The sequence below is a fragment of the Metopolophium dirhodum genome, chromosome 5, assembly GCF_019925205.1.
Source record: "Metopolophium dirhodum isolate CAU chromosome 5, ASM1992520v1, whole genome shotgun sequence".
Lineage (NCBI taxonomy): Eukaryota > Metazoa > Arthropoda > Insecta > Hemiptera > Aphididae > Metopolophium > Metopolophium dirhodum.
Genome location: NC_083564.1, coordinates 28,675,933 through 28,697,733, shown reverse-complemented (window position 1 = coordinate 28,697,733; position 21,801 = coordinate 28,675,933). Strand labels below are relative to the sequence as shown.

General features: G+C 27.1%; 1 protein-coding gene and 1 pseudogene across 2 annotated transcripts in view; both read left to right on the top strand.

The window, feature by feature from the left end:
* LOC132944311 (alkaline phosphatase-like) overlaps positions 1 to 21,801 on the top strand; it is a 279,149-nt gene that overhangs the window by 104,891 nt on the left and 152,457 nt on the right. The gene's annotated exons all lie outside the window — the stretch shown is intronic.
* On the top strand, positions 9,765 to 11,816 carry LOC132944664 (uncharacterized; annotated as a pseudogene).

The following is a 21,801-nucleotide window of genomic DNA, read 5'->3' as shown; positions in this document are numbered from 1 at the left end:
ATTATTTAACTAATATTTAAATTTATTTTAAATTTTATATAACTATTATGAATTTAAAATGACTCAATAAATTTGAAAAAAATACTCTACTATAGGTCGGCTTGAATTTGGTATCATTTTTAACGTTTGTGATCTATGCAAAAAATCACTTTAGATTTCATATTTACGTTATAATGATATATACTGTAGTATGTAGTCAGAACAAATAAATTCAAATAAATCGAAATTGTTTATATCAGAAGCTTTTATACATGACACGCAGTTGTGTGTTTGTTTGAACAATAAATATCTTGAATTTGTGAGATACTATAACAAGTACCTACAACATATCCTTTAAAACTATTTAATTGTCGTATTGTATAATTGAACTAAATTGGGCAAATTCATCTCTAAACCACATATTTATATGTAGCAGACGATATTAAAATAAGACATATTTTTCACGTATAAATACGAGAGAATCATGAAACGTGTAAAGTAAATTGTTTTTTGTAATATAACATTAATTTGTTTTTTAAATGTTTTATATTGATTTAGGATTGATGCAAAATGACATTAGTTATTTAGTCATTATTATTAAAATAATGTGTTTAATATATTCCAGTAATTATTTTAAGAAGATTCTATTCTTATATAATATATTATATTATATATTAGCCTGTTTGTTAATTAATGTGTATACATTGAACACTGAACAAAAACCGAAGTCACAGTAGGATATTATATTACATTAAATCACTGAATACCTAGGTGCGACTTTTTCTCGGAAAAATGCATAAATTATGTTTTATTGATTTCAGCCGTATTTCAGTTTGTCCCTTTTTTTACAAAGTAATGAGATCGATTAATATTGTTATATGTCATAATCTCTTATTGTAGGGTCGAGACAAATGTTAATTTGCTATTCTACTGAAGACAATAAATTAATATTTCAAAGCAGCAACTATAGTATATTATATATCTAATTACATATTTTAAAGTCTAGAAATTTTTTTAATTATGTTCACAAAAAATTATTAAATATGAGTCAATATTATAAATATTTTGAATTAAAATGGTTTTGAAATAACAATCGTATTAATGACCTTTCTGTCATACAATGAATCATGATCAACTTAATTGGCTTGTTTATACTTCATTCCTTAAAATACAATCAGCTTAGCCCCAGTTCAATGCAAAGGTTTTAAAATAATGACCCACGATCAATAACATAAATATATATTCGATTTGTTCATTATGAATTAATATAGTTATTTAGATTAAATATCATATACTATTATACTTATATTATACTTGATTATTTTTACAGGCATAACCGTACTATAATAAAAAAAAATATATGTATTATTTTTATTCTTTATTTACCCATTGTTAACTTGAGTATTAAATACTTCTATTTTTCCATGATTAAAATATATAGAAATAATAATATACAAAATCCAGACTTTATAACTAGGCAGTATGAATTATTAAGTACCTACCTACCTGTACCTATGAAAAATTGATACATACACGGGCTGGCTGATGAGGAACCATGTTTCTAAATTAGCCTAAAAAGTAGGGTTCAGATTTGAAACCAAATGCTTTTTCTTTTAAAATGATTGAAAAATAATTCTTATATATAAATATATTTCATTTAATTTCTATTTAAATGTAATAAAGAATATACTTCACGCTGCTTTATATTCTCCCTATTAAAAAAAAAAAATACAAAAATGTTTCATGTATTTATAGATACTATAATATATGATATAAAACGATTAGAGTTTGTCAATTTGACGCGCTTTCAATGATAATGTTTAAAATAGTATACTATATAAACTATCGACTTGTTTCAATATCACACTGGTGATGGACGTTTAAGGTCATTTTAGGATACATTGTACCTACAAGTATAATAATGTATGTCCGAAACTATACGAGCTGTTTCTGAAGATAGTTTGTCATAATAAATGGTTGTTATTATATTCTTCGACACAACAATAATATAAATTATCTTAAATACTTTTTTATATTAGTTACATTATCTCAAAATCCGAACTATAATTATGAGAAAATACCGTAACTTTTATATACTATTATGTATATTATTGTATATACCTAGGTGGTGTATAAACAAGTGTATATTGTTTAACTTAATATGGAAATAAAATATATTTAGTCAAATTAAATTAGGAAGTACAGATATTGAACATAACATAATAATATATATTTTGTTCTTTGTCTTTTTAGTATCTGCTTGCTTATACAATATACATTTTAAGTTCAGAGAAAATTGATTGTTCTTACAATAAATGTGTGTATTTTCACTTAATTTGTTGTGTCTGTTACTCTGTTATCGCCTTTTGGAACAGTAATATGAAACTGCTATATTTATAAATACTTTTGGGTCACTTAAATAATAATTACTTTATAAATAACGATTTCAGTTATGATAATGTAATTTAAAAAAAAACCTAATTTGCAAAAACTTGACATTTTTTAGTATTACGTAGGCATGTTATTAATATTTTGTATAAATAATTACAAAAATATTTAGGAAAATGTTAAGCTATAATATGTATACGACGATTCTATGCACACTGCGCTAAGGTACTGACTTATAAACGAGGTATTATAATTTATTATATAATGTACCTAAATATAATGTTCAAGATACAGTATAACTAATAATAATAAATGATTAAAACTTATATAAATAAATTATGCAAAACCCTTATAATAAACATCAACATACCGTTTCTACATAATATATTATTTCTAGTTGAAGTTGATTTTCAGAAAATTTATTTGATTTCTAGTATCTGTCGAGAGTAATTACTATATACTAGGTACTGTAATTTGGAGAAATAAATTTTCGATTTTCTCTGTAGTCTCCGTGGTGCAAGTGCGTAATGGACGAACGATCACTATCGTAAAAAGTTTAACTAATGTCGACAATCGAGATGGCTCCGCTCAAAATTGTTTTCAAATATGATGATTTATCGTATTGATTTAAAATGTAATATCGATATAATGCGCTAGAAAGAGTGAAACAAAACAAGTGCCCCACTCCGGGTCTGCTTTGTTTTATTTCCAAATGAGAATGTGATCGGTGGTCGTCCAAAATTTTCTCGTACGTGCATGTCATGATACGATATTTTTATATTTAATAACATCGATAATCTAATTATCCGCTACAAATATCGAACACATAATATTATAGTGTAACACCAGTGTTCGGATTAGATAAGTAGTTTTTTATCTAGATAAAGATAAAGATAATGCAACTCTAATGTATCTAGATGGATATAAATATAACTTAACTCATATTTATCTAGATAATGATAAAGATAAATACTTTTTTATCCAGATAAAAACAAGATACATTTTTTTTTTTAATTGGGTTTTAAATTTTGGTATATTTTAGTTGGGCACTAGGAACTTAATAATAATAATGATATAAATAAAAATAATTAAATTATTTATAAATAAAAATAACTTGGTTTGAGAATCTGTATAAATATTTAAAATGCGTTTGTACAATTTCGCGATTTTATCAATAAAAAATGTATATAGATGAATTCATTTAGATTAGTAAAAAAATTATCTAAGATGAACGTTTAGATACCTTGTAACTATTTATCTAGATAAGATAAAATATGAACAAATAATTATCTAGATATTCATCTAGATAAATGTATCTAGATAAGTCCGAACACTGTGTAACACTGTAAATAACAACATAGAGTCCTAAAGGAAAACATTGCACATCATCTCAAAAGACAGTGTTTTTCTCCTGACCACCAATTGTTTGATTGACACTTCATAAGCACTTGTTCTCATTATTATAATATAATATTTGAGATGACGTCTTCATTTCACTAAATTACATGCGCGACTCGAATAACCCATTAAAATCATAACATAATTATAATATATAGGTACTTAGAAGATAACTAATCAGACCGATTATACAATATTGTCCGTTAGGTAAGGATTTTTTGTTTGAAATAAACTTAATCAACCCTCTAACTGCAACACTTGTTTGTGGGTATATAATTATATATTAATATTTTATTAAAATGTTATTAAAATTACAAAGTATTTATGAAAATAACAGATATAGAATGCATTAAGAATATTATGAAATTGGTTAGGTATTGATGAGTGCATTATGATTTTATTATATGCTAACTGTGATGCACATATTATTTTATTATAATTTAATTTCATACGATGCATTTTTTGTTTTTTACCCCTAATGCTAAATAACAATAGCTGTAGTTACTACTGTGCAGGTAATAATTACTGTACAAACTGTGTACCTAGTGCTTTCAATTGTAAACACTTAATTTGTTACATATTATGAAATGGTATTACGATAATATACGATGATGTAATTGGATTATATGTGCACAATAATTGAGTGGATTTATCTCATTCACGCGTTAAAAACAAAAGATACTTCTCTAAGAACATTATGTTATATTATTATAATATTTATATTGCTTTCAGTAATAATATGTTATGTTGAATTAATTTATGGAAAATATCGTATCTATCATATAGTAATTATTCTAATATTATCATGCAATATAATTGATAATTGTATATTATACAACTAGCTGTTAATAACTTATATGTCAATACCAACGTAACTGCGATAATCGATTTGCGGTATAAATCGATTAATATGAATATAAAATCTTGAAAAATTCAATGCGTATCTAAATAGAATAATATACTTACCTTACAAGCATTTACCTACGAATAATGTTTTTAATTGCAACAAAATAACTAAAATCGTTGTTTCCTATGTTAAAATACGTTAATTCTGTAAAAAAATGAAACATTTACCCCTCCCCCCCAAAAAAATAAAATAATATAAGTTCATATTATAATATTTATTAACACTTTGAGTAAAAAACATTTAAATTAAACACAATTTATACAGCAACTAATGTTTGTTCAATATTATATGATATTATTTACTTATTACAATACTACATGATTCTGCACAACGTTGCGCGTAACGATAATTAAATTCCCGTGGATTACCACTTCTTACTTACGTTGAATATAAACTGCTTAGATTTTTAACACAGGTTGATAGAGTTATAATTTTACCAAACATAAATTACAATTTCGAACTTATGATATATTATATCCAATCCCAATAACTATTTTCTTGCTGAATCTATTGACAAACTTTTTTTGAAAATCAGTCAAGTTGCATTAGAAGGGTCAACCGTTTTATGCCTTACAGTTTATATAGTAGATATTATATTTATTAATTATAGCTGATCTTGCACGCCGTTACCCGTGACAAATTAATAATAATGCCAGTGGATTTACCCTGTCTCAAACTCTAACCTAACCTTTTCAAACTTGGTTTTTACAACGATGTGTGATTTTATATTAGTCGCTGGCCATCTCTCGGAGCAGTAAAAATGATAAGAACTTGACAATTTCTGGTAATAAGTTGCCAGTTGGATCTAGTTGGTAGTTTTAAATTTAAGAGGTAGAGGGTCAAATGTAATAATTCTCATTTCTCTTTAAAATTATCGCGGGAGATAAAAAACTCTCTGAAGTATGTTTTTAGAGTAAATTGTCATTGAGTAGCGTAATGTACCTCACAGAAGTGTTAAAAAATATAAATTCAATGATGATTCATCAAATACGAGAAACGATTTAATTTAATTTAAAAGTTTCGAAAATACCTAAATCGTTACTTATTTGTTTTAAGCGTTGAACTTCAAATTTAGATAAAAATATTCAAGTTTTATAATAATTCGTTCTCTAATGATCTTAGTTATTTTATTGTAATTCAAAAAAAAATTAAATTTTGAAACTTCGAACTTTTCACCATTATAATATATATTATTATTTTAATACAAATTTTAAATTACATAGTTAATTATATACTAATCGAGCACGTGCCTTATTGCCACATTATATGGTACCTACGTTGTTATTGGTTCATAAATTATGACAATAATGTACGTACAATATAATACGTTCAATACGTTTGAAATAATTGTTTAAATTATTACAATGATTTTAATGTACACAATATACGTGACAATAATAATCGTCATCCATTTAGAAGAAATGTAGTAGTATACGAAGCAAAATGCAATGAATCCAATTTTAAGAACTGATACTCCTCTTAACCGTTGCCAAAGTATTTTGTGGTTGTATCCTAATTTAAAGGCAATGGGACACGACTAGAGGATTCTTTGGATTATCTCCAATTTATTGGCACACGGTTGGAACACTCTAGTAGCAAAAACTTAAGATGAGGTTTTCTAAAGTATATCTGTAACAAATTAGCAAAATGGATTCGATTAGTTTAAAACGTTACGTGATTAATGAATTCTCGGATTTTCCACTATTCTATATCTTTAGACGGAAAATTATTTGTTATAATATGTGGTATGTGGTAAACATATAATATAGGTGAGCATATTATCATCGACAATGGACATGACGGCAATTTACCCTATAAAATAAACATAGGTAACGGCAAGACATCACTTGGGCTGCAAACTTCGATAGTGTTGAGATTGTATGGTGTTTATCTCGTCTATAATTACAATTTGTTTTTACACGTGGACATAAATATATATGGGTTAAACGCAGTTAGAGAAATCGAGTCTCATCTTTGATTGATGAAAATACTTTTATTACATGTTTCTATTTTTTTCTATGACTGGGGTGTATACATTATTAATAGGCCATTTTAATATTTCATTTCTGAGTGGTTGATTATTAAATCAATTACCTATCAACCACATATAGAATAATGAATATTCACGTAGGTATTTAAATTTAAATTTATATTATATTTTATGTTAAAAATTATTAAAATTTACATACTAATTCAATTATTTTTACTTTTGACGTACAATATTTGCCAACCACCAGTTGAAGAACTAAGTAGGTTAGTATATCCTATGGGTGTATTTACTTCAGTGGCGTGTAACATAGGGTCCAAGTGTTGCTCGGGCAACACCTTAAATATGGGTGGGTGGGTATTGATAGATGAAAAAATATGTCATTTTATAGGTCTGTATAACAGTATTATGAGTGGTAGGTCTCCTAAACTTATTTGGGCAACACCAATTTTTTTTATGATACACGTCACTGATTTACTTATATTATTAAATAATAAATTATTCAAAGATATAAATCAGATATTGGTTGACTTGGTGTGTCTAAATGAATTTATTAAATAAAATATTATGCCTAATATTACACCACGTGAGTTGCCAATTAGACACAGTTTATTATTCAGTACAATATATATATATAGTTTTTTGTAGGAAAATACATATTCAATTATAATAAATAAGTAGTGCAATAATATACCTACCAACCTACCTACCCTAATAATAAAATATGTTTTAAAAATTAAATATAACAATAATTATAATAAATGACTGTCTAGTATTATTCAATGGCTTAAAATGTGATATGAAAGAGATTTAAAAATTATATTAATTCAAATTATAGCTTTTAATAATAAATAATTTATACATTTTGGATTTTTAGGTAAAAACCTACCTATTTACGATTCGTGTTGTTTAAATATATTTTCAACAACTTACAAGTCAAGTTACAAGACAGGTGAAATTGTTTAAACAGATAAAAAATATAAGAATAATATATACTATTATTAAATATCAATATTAGGTATATGAACATAATTATTAATTTCATGATTGAGGCAAGTTGGTTCATCCCTCTCTCTCTCACTGTATTTCAAGGTTCATATGTCTTGGCCATTTGGCAAGATATTTGGGTCGTGGAGAGTGCACAGTCCATATATTTATAATATCTTCATTTTTTTATATCCAATGTTTATCAACCTTATTTAATTATTGGTATACTTATAGAATATTGGATATTATGACGATTATTGCAATATAAAACTTGTTACAATATTTATATAATTTTTCAAGGGTATTTCATCGGTATAATATATATACGAAGAAAATTTGATAAAAATAAAAACTTACACAATTTGATATCTAAGAAAGTTGTATCAAAAATAAGAACCATTGGTCTAGACATAAACAATATTGACGATAGTTATGCACAGTAAATATTTCAATAATGATTAAGCCGTAAAAGTAAGAGTCACGCTTTTCGGAGATTTCAAAAGAGAAATAGTAAATTAAATAAAACTAAAAAAAACATATGATATAGTGGTTGTAAATTATGAATACTGAAAATCTGGTTTGTGATCGGAAAATTGTTTATACACATCCTAATATGGATTATTTAATCTATGAATTAAAGGTCATGATCGTATCTTAGAGCGTAGATTTTTAATATTTGTCGTAAAGTACAATATAATAACAATTGTATCTACCGTACCTATACCTATGGTACGTCAATATTATATTCTCTAAAAATATGTCAATTACTAACGTTACAGCTTTAATGCTTTATATCAAACACTTGAACGAGGTTTATTTTTGCTATTATTATTTTAAATATCTATAACCTAACTAGTAGGTATAATACCTATATAAAGTATCTGTATTTTATTCCAAGAGTAAACTATTTGTTATGATTAAAAAATAAAGAATAATAATATATGCTAGTTAAAATCAAATCATTTTGCACAATATTATATGCTCTTATATAATATTTACTTAACTACGTAGCGGAATATTTTCTACAAATTTAGCATGAGCATTTTTCTTATTTATTTATTTAAACTTGACGGGTGAAAGCCCATTGAAAATATAACACAGTATTTGGTATTTACATTCAAATTATATTTAATAGGAAGGGAATAACAAGAATTTTAAAAATATTTTTACTTCACAATATATGTCTCAATAGTAAATACTATTATTTATATTAATTCACGGAAGAGTAGAATTTTCATGAAATCATACAGGACGTACCTAAACCATTTCTAGGTTTACAGGAATACTGTTGGGAATACATGGACAATTATATATAATATTTAATAATATATACCTAGAAGTGCAGATAACTTACATGAAGCTTTTTATTTTTTTATTCGTTTAAAATCCATTTGTGATGGTTTGCGTAACATCGTTACCATTCAATTATATTTTATTTATGTTTGGTATTATAGGTATTAATATTTTTTCAAACTTAATGTTATTCTATGATACGATTAAATAATTTATTATAGTTGAGGTTGTCAATGGATATATAAAGTAAAATTCATAAATAATTTAATATCTAATACATCATATTATAATCGAGATAATATTGGTACCTACCTAACTAACAAAATATAAATATTAAGAGCACTATAATAAGCTATGTCGATAGTCGATGTAATACCTACCATTTTCTACCAACGTATTTGTAGACATAAATAAAAAGTACTCATTTTACTATCGTGTGATATCTGCGTGATATGATATAATAATATAATAGGTATCTACCAGCTATATTACTATATTCATAATACATTATAAAGATAATGTATGCATAAAATATAAATAAATAAATCATAAATTATAATATAAGTACCATTTTTGTGTATTAAAAAAACCAGAAAAATAGATAGCCCATACCAATAAGCAGTTATAATAATAAAATATTAAAAATGTAGCCACTGTTTATAATAAATAAAATTGTATAAGTAATAATACGTTTGAAACCACACCCTTATGGTTGTGTAGTCGGAAAAGACTTTGTATTAGTCAGTGTCATAACAGTATTCAACTTAAATAAACATTTTATTATTTTTTTAACAAGCTCAATTTATGGTACTTGAGTTTAGCTTGATGACTCGAAGAAAGGAACCGCCTTCTCTCCTGGGGTGTGATAATATATGGTTGAATTCGACAAGTGGAAGATCACAACACCATTTTTTTAAAAGTATTTTGGGAGAATCACTGATAATTCATTTTGTTAGTTGTTACATTGATTTGCTAGAATGCTTAGATAATCAAATATCTTGTGAGTTTTGGTAAGGCGTATAAGACTGTTTATATTATTGTATAATAATGTACCTTTTCTTTTTTTAGATGAGTGTTTGATTTGAGATGTAGATTAAGGCACCTGTTTTAAATGAAGCAATTTATTTTGAGTTATTTGTATTTTTTTAGTTTTTTTTTTAGGAGCCCCAAATTAATTTTGTTTAGTACAGTTTTGTAGAAGTTTAGTTTAGTATAAAAATATTTAAGGATATGAAAATGAGAATTTAGTTTAAATATGGTGATGTGGATAATGTGGACCAAGGTATATTATTAAAACTTTATACTACCATTGATTAATTAATATAAATGTATATTTAATCAATAATACTACCCACTTCATTTTATACTAAAAAATTAAAATAAATAAAACAAATGTTAAGTTTAAATTGTAGATACTTAATATATTCGGCCGTAACGCTTGGCATGAACGCACGTACTTAGCGTTCTCCGATGTTTCGCTCCGTTTTCGATGTGCGTGCTCGCTAATAATTATTATAATTGTCATCATAAATTATCTATTTTTATTATAACATTATTATGAATAACAGCGCCCGTAATGCGGGTCTCGTTCCGCCACGCACACCCAAGTGGCCAAGCCGTCAAAGAAAAATTTGTTTAGTTTGTCGCTGTCGCCGAATCAAGCCGACAAAAAATCGAAAATTTTTACTTTACCAAATCGTTTAGCCGTACTGGCCATAAACGACTCCATCGAAAAATCAGCTGCTGCAACGTCCTTATCCAACTCGATTTAGTGGCCAACCTCACACTGATCACATCAGAGATCCTTTGATTCCACCTATCTTCGTTAAAAACATAGTGGACTTCTCCGCCTTCAAAACTGCCTTGATCAACATCCCCAGCCCGAATGGTTTCACTTACGTTCACAGGGCGTCTTCATCATACCTTAAGATTCAACCTCTTAGTCACATAAACTCTAATAGTATTATGGACTATTTACACCAAACTCATTCCAATTTCCAGGAATACACTCCACGTCACCCCCGCACCTACATATGTGCCATTAGAAACCTGCATCACTCTACTTCAGTGCCCGATATAATTAACGCGTTGGCCGAATTAGGTCACAATGTCAAATACGTTCACAACGCCAAAAACAAATATAAAAGCCCCTTCCTTTATTATTTATAAAGGTTCAGCCTCAAGACAATAACAACGACATTCTGGGCATCTCTTCGCTACTCAACACAAAAGTTTCTATCGAGAAACCACACATCAAAAAACGTGGCCATCCTCGATGCCACAATTGTCAAGATTATGGACACACGAAAAATAACTGTCATCATAATTCGAGATGCGTCAAATGTGGGGAAGACCACCACACGGATGACTGCACCAAAGACCGCAGTAGTTCCGCCAAATGTGCATTGTGCTCCAAGGACCACACCACCAATTTCAAGGGTTTCCCGGTATTCAAGGCCGCTTTCAAAAAGCCTATCCGAGAGTCCCTCGGAAAGGCCCTATTTCCAATCCTCATCAAACTACAAACAAATCATACGCAGAAGCCACCAGGAATCAAATTTCACAACTGGATCGTAAAGGTGAATTTTTTTCAAGTTTCTTATCTAACTTGAACTCACTAGTCAGTCCTCTCATCTCACTCCTCTCTTCTGTGTCAACTTCACTGATTGCTAAAGGCATTGTTTCTCCATAATAATCTCCGTCATTACCACTTATTGCTCATTATAATTTATTACACTCTACTTGGAGATAGTAGATTTAAGATAACACTACTCTGTTACTATTAATATTTTATTTCTGTATTATACCTGTTAGGTATAATATATAGGGTATTACCACTGGGTATCCTCCCTAATCTCACGATTCACGTTAACTTTATTTCATATTTGTCACTTATTTCACATTTACTTATTGTATAGATTGTAAATTTTCATAAAATAAACGAAAAAAAAGATACTTTAATATAAATCAAATAATTAACGGTTAATTGCAATTTTATTTAAAATAATTTATATATATTATATTTTCAACAAATGGTACGTATAAATAAAATAATATAATAAATATCAAAAAACAATCTGAAATTTGATTATTATTTATAAAATTATTTTAATTAAAGTATTTGATAAGTATTCAAATACGAATACCTACGTCCAACACAGTATTAATAATACTTTATAAATACTTTTGAAATACTGAATTTAAAAATACCATATAATTTAGCATAATATATATGTACTAAAATATCTTATAACTAACACAATATTGCAAAGAAATTTTTTTATTTTAAACAATTTCCGAAGAAAAATATGATTACACATACCTCAGTGTTATAGTTAATATAATATTATATTTATTATTTAAAAATATCATCCATGTACTTATATTGCATATTCATCGCGCCGGCTAATAAATTCAATATCATGACATAGTGATGAATATTTTGTTGTGTACCATAACATTTTGTTGTATTTTCACAAATAATTTTTATTATTTAAAAAAAAAAAAAATACAAACATCAAATTTTGCATACATTACATGATATCCATCTCCAATATGGCAATATAATATTCTCCCGAGCTTACATAAATACAACATAAATTATAGAGGTGGGCAGTGACATATTATGTATATAAAAAACTGTTGTTGATCAAATAATTTTAGATGACCTACCTTAATAATATTGTATAACTACAACTGATAAAATATTTTTCTTTTCTTTCCGTCAATACCCGTATTTAAGGTGTCACCTGAGCAACGCTAGATCCCAGATGGATCCAGGGGGCCTAATTTAAATTAAGAATAAAGTGTATAGTGTAATAATTGCGTTTGTGTTATAAACAATTGTTGCCCCCCCCCCCCCACAGTTATTGTGAATCCGTGCCTGCCAGGACCCTATGTTACATGCCACTAGAGGTAGGTAAATAATATATAATTTCTATTATCAACTATAAACTTGCAAACGACGTTTTCTTTCGTTGGACATAAATTAATTTTTAAGTACGAACTTAAATATGCAAATCTTTGTACAATTAACTATTATTGTTGTGATATTACCATTACTATTTATTGCGTTAGTTTAAACACTAGTAACGTCGTATTAACGTAATACTTTCAGATGAATTGTTGATAATTGTATAAATTACTTAACTTTTAACGACGGTGCTTAACATTCAGTAGTGTTTGTACACCAAATTTTAATGTTTGTCGGTATAGTTCACAAACTTTCTCAAGGAAAAAATACGCAACGTAATATATTTAATGTTTTTTTTTCTGAAAGATTTAAACTAATTATTTGACAAATAAGTTTTTCTTCATATTTCCAGTAAAACTGCATTCCAATTTTAAAAATAATATTGGTAGATAGATACAATATAAAAATAGTGTTCCACTACATACTCTAAAATTACTATTATGTTATCCTATTTACCATACTACATATTGAATACAATGGACATTTTATAAATCATTATGAATGTTTAGTATTTTTTCTAAAATTATGATTACTTATTTATGCACAGTTAGTGAACCAACATATTTTTGTATATTTTTACATCTACTCATACCTATTCTATTTTCAACTATCCTGTCGTTCAATTAATACATATTATTATGGCATGATGTATTTAAAATACAAATATACACAATTTGATAACAGTTTTTCACTAGCGATTGTAGTATCCTATACAATCCTTTGTAGGTGAACCCATTTATTTAAAAAATATTTAAATCCTATCAAATTCTCGCTGATATCGTTCATTACTTTCAAAATTTAGTTTCATTAGTACTAACTACCAAGCAGACAAAAAAATATTAATGCACTATGAGTACAATACATTTTACAATCCAACACATAACATTAAAAAAAAAAATCAGGAAAATCGCTATGCTGTATAGTAGGTCTCATACAGTGAACCTCTTCATTGAGTAGGTAGTTCTCTGTTAATGGAAATGTTAAATTTGGATTCAATGATAATTTATTGTACAACAAAAACGATATTTAGAGGACATGGACTGTCTAATGTCTATACTTCTAAAAGTATTTAAATATGTATTGATTTATCATTTATACACGGTAAAAAACCTTTTAAATTATCCTTACTTCAATTTAATTTTATAAATTATTGCTAATTTGAAGTATTTATTATAGCTATTCATACATATAATATATAAATACATCGTAGAGACACTTGATTTGTGCTCTCTCTTTTTTTCTATTTCCTACGTATGTTTCCATCAAGTGTATTATTTAGTTATAACATATTCGTATAAAATACTTTAAAATTAGGACTTTGTCACTACAAACATTAAGAATTTAAGGCGATGAAATGTTGTTCTACTACAGTTTTATATACATGTCATGTCAGGTAAATTGTAGACTATGGTTTATTCTTATGAAATTCATTGCAACTCAGACACTTTAAATCCCTTAAGGGGATACGACCTCGTTTCAAGTGATATATTGGATATAAGAAATTACTTTTGGGGTCAAAAGTAGAGGTCCATTTGAGTGAAATCTCGAAAAACATAAAGTTGGCAGATTTGTCTTTACTCTTTAGACAAAACTTCTATGATACTATGTGTAATTTTCTACATTTTAGTATAATACCATTCTTTTTTTTTACTTTTTTACTGATTATACACATTTTATATTCAGTATTCTTCAAATGCATAAAGAACGTTTCATGTTTTTTTTTAAGGAGGTACGCAATTTATTATTATTTCGGTAAATTTCAAATTTTAAATTTATGCACTACCTTACAACTACTATAATATAATATGATTAAGGATAATATTTACTTAGAATTCAATATAACTAGATATAAACAATCACCAAATAATAATAATAAACTTTTGATATTTGTATAACCTATTTGCATATTATGATAAGTATGTTATTATGTACTAAAAATTCCAACAAACAATAATTGTTTCAACCATCAAATTACACGCTTACGTCATGCATCATAGATATTTACTTAGTTTTCTGAATTTATTTTTTCATACTCATTAACCAACCATAATAATATTATAAGAACTAAGACCTAATATACAAATACTAAAAATGTATTATAATTATTAAATATTAGATTTACATATTTATTAAAAAATTAACGAATTTCAAATCACATTATCGTAAGTAGGTAATCGGGTCCCGCATTATTAAACAATTTAAAGAATAATATATTTAAATTTTTTATGAATGAAACGTAAGCGAGGCTTTTGAAAATAAATGTATGTATAAAAAATGCGACCGGTTAGGTTAACTTACTTTTTTTACAATATATTACTGTCCATAATCGACGAATCCGTGGCTTTATGCATTTTTATAGTTCGCGTTTTATTAAGTTCCAGTTGCCTCGTCACACATGATTCATATTTTATGAATTTGTTATCCATAAAAGAACTCTAATAGCATTTGATGAAAACATAATAATATGATATTATATTTGAAATCGTTTAAGTCCTACCGTTTTGTTGCTCATTCGTATACATTCGTATTTTTTATGTAGTTACATTTTTTACATTGTGTGTACTTCGCTGAGCGCTAGAATATAGTATATTATTATGGAATCACACACCGTGATGGAGTTGACAATAAAAATATCATATTATATAAAATTGCATCATGATACCGTTGACAATGCATTGACGAATCGTATTGAATGACATTTAAATTTTTTTAAACAATTACATGTTGTAACACGTGTAGGTATAATATATTTTATTATTTATGTTGTGGTTTTGCTTTTCTGTTTCAAAATGACGGATACGACTACATACGAGTATATTATTTGAGTTTAGCTGGATTAAATATTATACTAAGCATAATATTATTTGAAAACACAAATGACTGAATACTGTAACAGTATACCTACTAGATGTACATTCCTATCCAATTGAAAGTGAAAGAATTTTACTATACGTTTTCGGTGAATTATCGTGTTTATCTATCGCGATTTTCCTTATATTATTATACAGAGTGATTTTGGATTCACCGATAATTCTCACTGCCTTTTTTTCTTTAATAATAAATAGTTTTTCAAAATCTGATTTTGTTGAAATTTTTAAATATACCTACTTAAAGACCATATTTTCAAAATGTTGAGACTTTTTAACTACTCAAAGAGTGTCCATTATAGAGTGTTCATACTCTGACATTTTTGTAGCAACGAAATCACAATTCGATATTAGTATTTAATATTAATTTATCAACATCTATATTTTTTTTTAAATAGCCCAAGTATAATAAATACTAGGTAGATCAAATATTAAAAATTTTTATATTTTTGTAAAACCATTGTTAAGGACTATTATCCTTAGTATAAACATTTTAATAACAGAGTGACTACTGTAATTTTGAACATTGACATTTCCAAAAAAATCATTCATTAAATAATTTAAAGCGAAAAGGGGAGGTGGCTTCTAATTTGAAAAACAGAATTTTGTATCGTCACAGGACACTCCTCAAGTAGTCTCAAAACCTTGAGGATTCGAATAAATGGTCTTTAAGTAAAGTTAAAAATTCCAACAATCAAAATTTGGACAGATTTATTATTAAGGGAAAAATGAGGGTGAGCACGCTTGGTGAATCTCCATAAGAATATTGTAGAAAATATAAAAATACATATATAAATATTAATGTTTTAAGCCTTACGCTGTGAATACAATAATTAAAATAATAACACAGAGGTTTAATACATAATTATTGAAGTAAATAAGAGAGAATGCGACTGCTCTGTGATAACCCAATTGCGAAGCACTCGTTAATTAATTTACTCTGCACATAATTTTATTAACATTGGAATGTAGATACAATTGCACACAACAGTGATTTTCGTTCATTCGTTCGACCATATCATTGCCTGCATATTAACGGTTTATGGAAACTTTGTGTAACCGTTCTATCGATTGTGCGTAAAAACATTCGAATTCTATCTGGCACAGCATTATTACTGTGTTTTCATTTAACACAAGATCGGCGTATACTGCAAGGCGTGTAGGTCGAGTAAATAATAATATTTTATCGTTATTCGGTTGCACTAGTTTATTATTATTGTTGTAATCCAGAACTACTACGATATTTGTATCGGCGTTTGCTACAATGAAAATATTAGTGAACTATGCCAGTACACTGCGTGTGTTGTACGACGAGGCATAACCACGTAAAATGAGTTGTTCAATTATTCGTCATGTACTTGCTGATTTATCATCCTAATAATACGAGTAAACAATAATGTATTATCTTAAATACCTCTTATTCACCTATTTTACTTGTATATTTAATCTAAAAGTAGGCTAATAACCCTTGGTGTTAAAGCCTTAACAGCTAATTATAAAAACAAAAATAATAATAATTTATCGTTATTCGGTTGCACTAGTATACCTATTCTGGTTGTAATCCAGAACTACAATATTTCTATCGACATTTTCTGCAATGAAAACATTATTAAACTATGATATTATATGTTACAGTGGTACGATGCATAATCACCTAAAATAAATTGTACAATTATTCGTGACACACTTTCAGATTTAGCATCATAATAATATAAGAGTAAATAATAATATTTTGTCATTATTCGGTAGCACTACCTATTGAAACATATGTTTGAAACACATTATATCCCCGTTGTGTTCATCCGTCCGTTAGTTACCAGTACATAGTTACGGTTTTTGATGTTTAGGTGTTTATTTATTGGCCAACGTTACTGTAATTAGATAATATATTGTACTTGTAATTATATTTTATTGCATTGTATTAAAATAGAAACGTTTAGAAACCAAAAATTTAGCACTCTCACAGAGAAAGTTTTACTAATTTGTTATTGTTGTAATCCAGAACTACGATTGTTGTATCGACGTATGCTTCAATTATAGACGTAGATAGTTTGGTGGGAGGGGGATAAGAGCTAAGACACCCCAACATTTTAAATAACCCCCCACCCTCCACTCCCCAGATCTCAAACGCTATTTAGACCTATGGCTCCAGTGAAGCTGTTAGTAAACTATTTAACAATGCACACAGTGTGTGGTTTTATGACGAGGCATAATCAAGTAAAATAAGTTGTTAAATTCGTGATGTACTTGCAGGTGGTTTAGCCTAATAACAATAATAATGATAGATAATAATATGTTGGATATTAAGTAATTTCATTACAGCAAAACTGATGACTGACGTTAATCGTAAACCCTAAATTCTACGTCTTAGCTCTGAATATGTGGATAGTAGTTATCAGATCAGTTTATTTTAACTAACCGTATTTAATCTAACTTCCTACTTATTTTAAATGTGTTATATCTGCATGTTATCTGTAGAAAAACATAAAACATTAAAGTAAATTTCACTGTTTTCTCAATTATGTACTATTTTAGGAGTTTCACTCGTATTTTACCAAGCAATTTACTTTGGCGTGTTACTACGGTTACTACGTGTTACTACGTGTTACTACGGTTTGTGGTATTAAGAGTTTGTTTTAGATAGTTTGACCTTACCTCTAATTAATAATTTACTTTGAAAATTTAAATTTAAATTAAAACGTAGTAATTTTCTAGTGCCTATATAATTATATAATCTATATAAATACTATATATCTGAATATTATAAAAAGGGTATTGCAAAACAGTAAATGGCAATTTATATGAGAATAAAACAAATATAAGTACATGTCTTACACTCTTACAATATATTGAATATAATATCTTTAATAGTTTAATGCCTGGAATTTATTATAATCTGGATAACCTATTCACATTTTTCAATTTATATTTTAAGCAACCCAGATTATTGAATTAAATTATAATTATTTGTGAACTAAATTAATTCAAGATTAGATATTTACAATTAGTTATTTCAAACTTGAATATTAATACAAGTAATCATACAACAATTTAATTAATCAATTTGCTTGATTTAATTTGAAAATTCAAACTCTCCAGATTATTAGTGGTTTTTGTATCCCCACAATTATTTAATTGACTAGGAAATTATTTTAATTATATAATTAATGATATTGACTTCAGTAGACGATATGAAAATAGAATATTTTACACAGCAACGGTAAGATAGGAAAATAAAAATAATGACGTTGAATCGACTTTCCATACAATACCATGGAGAACGTTGTGTAATATTTGCATCGTTATCGACACGTGAAACAGTAAATACATTTTTATAATGACTTACGGAAACTTAAAAACTTCAATTATTAGAAGAAAAACCGATCGTGTGATGATCGCCCATCGCCGTCGTGGTATTATGTCGTGCGTGTCGAAGTGTGTGATAAAGCGTGTCAAATAATTAATTGAAATGTTCGAAAAAGTTTTGTTTACATACGAAATGTAATTGCCGAGGTGACAAACCATAGTAATGGTGTACACAGTTTTCAACGAAAGCCCGTCCAGAGTAAGGTTGCGGACTACGTTAATTGAAATCAGTGATGTAACTAATTCTCTATATGGTATAATATTACAACGGGTTACATATTATTATGGCCGTATATTCATATACAATTGCATGACTTATAACTTACTATCATCTGGCTGAACTTTCAAAGAGACTAGATAATAATTGTATACGCTTCATACTATGAAAATTACATCATATAATATTTATAACAGTTACGTTCTGTGATTGGACTTGTTTCTAGGTAAAGACATATACGACCGCCCAGTAGGCAAATAGTTAGTTATGATAACTTATACTACGAATTCATACTGTGAGTAATAAGTCTACTGTATAGGGTACCTATGTACATAATAATCCATAATTATACATTATAATAATATATTATATTGTATTTAAAGTTTTTCGTTGAACGTACTTAACTAAATTAATTAAACAATTTTAAGTATTAAATTTAATTTCAATAGAAATTTAAAAATATCGAAAATTCTGTGAAGGCACAATTCATTTTATAAGCGATTAATTTTCAAATTTTTACGAAATTTGGTAAAATCACGAAACTATGTAAATTATTTCGTGGTTAAATATGCATGAAATATTTAGTTTTAACACCAAAGGCTTAAACATTTAGTAAAGGATTTCTCCTGTTTAAGTTGTTTACTGGAAGTTATTTACAGTTACTTAAATTATAAATTTCTATAAAAAGCAAAATTTTTAAAATATTATGACTAATTTTAAGCTATTTATAGGCATGTTGGTTTTTATAAATGTTGATAAAAATTCTAAAGTTCGATAAAAATTCTTTAAAATGTAAAACTTATAATTCCTTATAAGTTGTACCTAGAGGTAACTTATGGGTATAAGCTTTTGTTTAAACATTTTATTTTTATGTATTTTTCTTAACATAATTTATTATTGAGGTTGTACAATTTTTTTCAGTTTTAATAACTAGTTAATATCAGAGTTAATATTGATCCTATATATTTTATAGTAACTTTTTAAAACCGGTTAATTTTGTGATTTAAAAAAATATATTTTTTTTTATATAACAACTTCATACCTCAGACAATTAGTTACTATTATTAAGAAATAATTAATTAGAAAAATAAAAATCAACTATGTGAAACATTCAATAAGTACATATGGAAAATATGAAAATTCACAATCAATACCGAGATAAATGTATTTGTATTTCAGAATTTTCTACCTATATTATGTTTAAAATATTTAAATATGTATTGTATAATATGTAAAATGGGTAAATGGTAATACAAGAACACAGTTTTAATTAATAGAATTATGTTGGTAAAATTAATATACTATAACTATATAATATCATAGGATTTATTTATTTAATAAGAAATTAATATGATAAATTATAAAATGTTCATGAAAATTGACATCACTAGTTGCATCTTTAGCAAGTTACTGGCCCTACCAATTTCACCGTTTTTTCCACGAACGCCTTATGTATCATAATATGTGCACTCAGTAGTCTTATGAACCCGGGCTGAGTATCATATATGATGATCAGTTTTTTAGTATTTTTGGCAAGGGGAATTTCCTATATATAAATAAAAAAAAAATTATCTCAAAAAAAAAAAAATAGAAAGTTTTACGTGTATCACATATGATACACTAGGCATTCAACTTGTTAGCGACATAAAAATATTTAAAATATGCAGGCAGTAGAGACCGTTTTATTTTTTTATAAGCGTTTGGAGATCAACAAAATTTGTCAAAATCACGTTCATTTAAAATTGTTTTATTTTAAATGTACCGATAACATTTTCCATCTAAATAGCTAGTTTTAAGTTTCTAAACAAACGTTTAGAACACCTTATACTTCCGTCGTGTCCGTCCGTTAAGTACCAATGTATATAGACATAATATAGTTACGATTGTTTGTATTAAGATATTTAACTACGATTGTTGATATTAAGATAATTACCTCTCCGCCTATTGAATAAGTATTTGATATAGTTTCATACTGTTCAAAATATTAAGGTTACCAAATTCTTTTTAATTTCCAACCAAAGATTATATAACATCTGGGAGTTTAGACGAAGAAATAATAAAGAGCTGGAGACTTTATACCGTGGTTAGAACATATTGAAGGTTATTTGAACAGGAAAACTACGATCGGCTGGCAATGCTTGGAGAAGGATGCTAAACAAGGATGTAGAACAGATGGGAAGTGATTCTAATTGGCAACATTTAGCGCTAGACAGATAAGAATGGAAGATTGTTTGTGAGACGGGATGGTCAAAAAGCCTAATAACCCAAAAAGAAGAAATTTTTTTTAATTGTATTTGGAATTATAGTTTATTGCTTCAAGATACGATTGGAAACCGAGAATTCATTATGCTAACATAGTGTGCTTTCTTAACTTGTTTAATTTTTCCACTACTATAATTTACTATACAAAATAACATTTTCATAATAAGTTAATAATTA